The following is a 5,218-nucleotide window of genomic DNA, read 5'->3' as shown; positions in this document are numbered from 1 at the left end:
CTGAGGAAAAAATACTATTTTCTTACAATTGTCAGATTATATCTCACAATTCTGACTTTATAACTTGCAATTGCATGTTATAAAGTCATAATTGCAAGATTTAAGCTAAAAAAAAAAGTTGGTCACTTTATTTTACGGTCCAATTCTCACTATCAACTCACTATTAACTACAACTTTACCTCTGTAAATTCTTAATTACTGCTTATTAATAGTTAGTAATGTAGATGTTAAGTTTAGGTATTGGATTAGGGATGTAGAATATGGTCATGCAGAATATGTGCTTTATAAGCACTAATAAACAGCCAATATGCTAGTAATATTCATGCTAATAAGCAACTAGTTAATAGTGACAATTAATCCATAAACTAAAGTGTTACCAAAAAGTTTATATCTCACAATTTTTACTTTATTTCTTAGAAGTGTGAGTTTATGTCACAATTCTGAGTCAGAAAAAAGTCAGAAGTGTGAGTTTCTATCACACTATTGTGAGAAAAAAAGGCAGAATTAATAATAATAATAATAATAATAATAACTTCCATTATCACCAACTTAATGAAAGAACGGCAGAATACTGTAATTAGTAATTGCATGATGCTATTTTCAATCCGCAGCTGGCTTGACTAGAGTTTGTCACTCATTTTTAACTCCAAGGTTTGAAATGTTATATTAAATTGCAAGAAAAATACATTTGACCTGTTACGGAAGAGGTCTGACACAACAGGTTAGTGTATATACAAAACAGTTTATTGGGTCACAGTGAGTACTAGTGTCAGGTCCGGAGGAAGTGATGGTGAGGGAAAGGTCCGTGAGAGAGTGCAAAGGATATGGAGAGTGGAGTAATCCGAGTCTTTGGCTTGATTGAGGCTGGAAGGGATTCAGGGGAAGCACACCCATCAGCGATCCGGGAACTAGGAGACACTTTGAGACCGGACAGTGAGGGTGTCTGAGGTGTGTGCTTTTATGCAGGCTGGTAATGAGGTGCTTGATTGGTGACAGGTGCAGGTGCTCAGAACTCAGGTGAGAGGGATCGTTGTGATTGGGTGGTGGCGGAGCCTGGCCGATCTGTTACATGACCCATGGGTTCAGGATTATCTCCTGTGATTTGCGGTTGTCATTTGATTTAAAGCTGTGGGTGACGATTGTACCTGGGCCAGACAGGCTGGTGCCAATGAGCCATAAAGCATATTTTTCTGATTGAATAAAGGATGCACAATGGTTTAGCTAAGCATCATAGCTGACATATTCCCTTCTGACATGCTAGATTTACACGGTTGCTCATGTTGGCAAACATATATTTGTGGCTACTATACTTACTTATTATAGTCTGATGGATCTTATTCCACCAGCCTATAATAAAACTTCTGAGGCTGACAAGTAAAGTACTTCCTAAACGCAGAAGAAAAGCAATATTAGGATGTTTCTCCTAAGGCTAATTTTGACCAGCCCAACTGGGATATCACTTTCAAGAGCCGTTTCCTTGAAAGCAGTTGAAAATAAGCAACATCTGCACATTGCATGGCTGTAGTTCCCTGACCAAGCTGGGCAAATCGGGCGGGAGGGGGTTTAGGCAAACCATCTGAGTCATACTGTTTCCTCTAATACACCGGAAAAGGGGTCAGTGAGTAACACTGGTCTCATCGAGCGGGTGAACAATGTGAAGGATGTGAGGAATCTGACAGACGCAAACCCTTTCAGGACTATTATCGTAGCTCAGCCTGGGCTATTGAGTTCGGCTTCTAATAGATGACAACATCACTATGGAAACAAGAAAAACAAACAATGCGTGGGTTTTGCGTATAGATGAAACAGTAGACCCACAATTGCCATTCACAGGTGGGTTGATCAAAATAGCAGCTTCCTTAAGAACGGACAGCACACGTCTAAACAAAACCAGTGATCTTTTTGGAAGTTTACAGGTATGGTTGTTTGGCAATGGCTGTTCCAATTCTAAAGAAAAGTTTTTCTTTGGTAATGTTTACATAATGAATGTCAATACATAATTCGCTGCTGAATAAATCAATTGTTTGTACACTTTAATCTACAGGCAGACAGATGTATTCAGTGCCACAGTATGATTTTAATGCTCATGAATGTGTTTTTTCTGACCCTGTAGATTCAAAATGAGTCACAAGTGTCTCATCTGGAAAGCCATTTTTCAATTAAATCAAATGTTTGGCTTCCTTAGAAGGACAACAGTCACTTTTTTGGCGGCAGTCTAGACCAACCACAATGTTTGACAAATTCCATGTGACAGCCCAACCAATTAGCAGTGGTTTTCTGGAGAACCTTGTAAGGAAAGGCTCTGAATTTGTTATAGATTGAGAAGATGTCAAGACTTTAAAGATTACATTTCATGAAAATCTGACTTTTTCCATGTTTAAGTGCTATAATCGGGTACCCAGTGCATCTACCAACCCAAAAACATGAAAAAGGATCAACCCAGTATTTAAAATTTTTTTTTTGGTAAGCCTTTCTCTGCAAGCTCAGATTTCGCTCTCCCCTGACGTAGAAAGGGGATCTTATTATAATATTACCACCCCTTAATCTGCACGTTCCCACCCACGGCGCCGCCATTGTGTTTTCGCAAGCGACGATGGTGTACCAGTTCTAACACCATGGCAAAAGTCAAGTCAAGTCAAGTCACCATTATTTATATAGCGCTTTTGACACACATCCGCCATTAAAGCAAGTAACAGTGAGTAAAACAATGGAAATGTGTGTGAATAGAGTATTAGTGTAAGCGAGATTAGCGGCAACCACGCTGGCGATGCTAGCGGGCTATATGCTAATAGCGGACTCGGAAGTCAAAAATAGAACTAGTGATAACAAAGCGCTCTGATTGTTTTTGTTGTAGAATACGATAGGGGATATATTCACACGTTATAAAACTGAAAAAGGATGGTGTATAAAATTGATTTTAAGATAAAAATTAGACGACAAAGAATGAACTTGACGGAGCTCAAACTCAAACCACACGGCACTGATAGACAGTTGTTTGCTCCTCCGCCGTCTTTCACAGTGGCCGCGATCTTGACCCTCTCCGCATCACGGCCGACAATGTCCAAAGTGGGATATTAGTGTATATTAGAAGTTTATATTATCCCACGGCGCCGCCATTGTGTTTTCGCAAGCGACGATGGTGTACCAGTTCTAACACCATGGCAAAAGTGTATATTAGAAGTTTAAACTAAACTCATTTGCATTTAGTTGTCACACAGAGTGAGCACAGACTCATGTTGATGCACTCAAGTTCACAAAGACCTATAAAGCGCACCCTGTTTGCTTTCATTATTTTACAAAAGCATAGCGTTTTGTTGTTATTGTGAGTGCACACAACTGAAAGTGAACCTTTTACATGTTCGAAAGTTGTATTACTCTTATCTGTATGACCAAAAATAATGGAGTGTTTAAGATAAATGCAAATGATCGGACCAGCGCCTCCAAGTTAGCTGTCATCCAGTGAGCTCGCTACTTTTCAGCTTCCACAGTCCGCACAAACACTTCAACAGCGCACATTTTTCCAGGTTAATGTTAAAGCGAGCAGCCATGTAATGATGCTACTTCTTACATGTTTCAGATGATAAGCCACATTTGAGGTCGATGAAGGTAACAAACGTTTTCATGTCCTGACCGATGTACTGAAATGACCACAGATCAGCTGTTAATGATCTGTCCATCATGGACTATGTGACTTCGCCACTTTCTGTGAATTTTTTGCCCTGCGATTAAGCGACTAATAAAGTTTTGATCGACTAAGCCTCTTCTCGTCGACTAACAGTTAGTCGACTATTAGAGGGAAACCCTAATTTAAAGAGACATACGAAAACAGCGTGTTTCTGCTTCCACTCAGAATAGATATTTTCAAAATTATAATAAATGATCTGTGGGGTATTTTGAGCTGAAACTTCACAGACAGATTCTGGGGACACCTGAGACTTATATTACATTTTGTAAAAAGGCACATAATAGGTCTCCTTTAAACAAACTTATTCAGTTATATTTTCATGTAGGCCTATTTAAATTGTTCCTGTAAGCGGCACTTATTCAATTAAAAAACGATGTAAGATTGTGCGCAGGGACTCAGCCTGGTTACATTTTTGGATTTGTTCATTCAGATATGTCTAAATGAAATGATTAACTGGAATGAGTTATATTTTTAGATGCTGTATAATTGAGAGAACCATTTATGAGAATGGTTTTGATTATTTCCCCAACTTTTTTTGGAGTAAAGTTGCATGCCCAATATAATGGGACATTTAAAAACACTGATGTAGGGCTAGGTTGCACTGCACTGCTTTTTCATTGGGGGAAAAAATAGCTTACTGGAAAAGCTTTAAAACTGCTGTCACATTGCTGAAAAATGCTAACTGAGGTAGTGTCACTACGTGTATTTAGTTACTCCCTTATCCAGCCCATTCCAAAACAGATGATTTTTTTGTGTAAAATGTGGAGAATGTTTTTGTCTAAAGAGGATATTTGGGTATTGACTTAGTGAGCCTTATCTCATTGTGCATAACACTGGGTTTTATCAGAACTGTAGGTAGAAGGAAGCTGACATGGATGTCCTGGGAAATCTCAGCACCAGGGAGAAAAGTAAACACAACCAGGATAGTAAGGAAAAACAGATTCTGCAAAAAGGTAAACATTCATAAGACAGATGGATTGGAGGAACCTGATATCATGCAATACTACTAGACTTGCTGCTGCAAAGATAGCTCGCGAGACTCTGCACACATGAGAACCCTGAAGGCGCAGTAGTTTCCAAGTAGTGACTTTAGTCTTGAATTTGAATTATGGAAAAAAACTGAACTGCAGTTTGGATTTGGATTTGAAAAATTAAAACTGAAATTCAAATATGTTTCTATAAGATTCATTTTTAAATAGAAAAGCTAGCTTTGTCTTGACAAACTTTTAATGTTGGCTTGACAGTTTGGTTTGAAGATGCAGAACTGCAGTTCAGATTTGAATGTATGAAAGTAAAATCAAAACTGAAATTGAATGAAAAACATGAAACATTAAAACAAACAAACATGAAAGTTTGTTCATATAAATTATAGTCCAGATAGTCCACTTTAGGCCTTCTACTTAGTAACTTTGGAATTACATGTCAACTAACTCTCATTATTTTGCAACTACATGCCAACTTACTAAGAAAGTTTTACCTTTGTATTCCTGGGTGGATGGGCACATTTCACAGAATACATTGCCAGTGTTAAAT

The sequence above is a fragment of the Sinocyclocheilus grahami genome, unplaced genomic scaffold, assembly GCF_001515645.1.
Source record: "Sinocyclocheilus grahami isolate Dianchi unplaced genomic scaffold, SAMN03320097.WGS_v1.1 scaffold160.1, whole genome shotgun sequence".
In the NCBI taxonomy this organism is placed as follows: domain Eukaryota; kingdom Metazoa; phylum Chordata; class Actinopteri; order Cypriniformes; family Cyprinidae; genus Sinocyclocheilus; species Sinocyclocheilus grahami.
The sequence above is the reverse complement of the archived record's forward strand: the minus strand, read 5'-3'. Positions refer to the sequence as shown.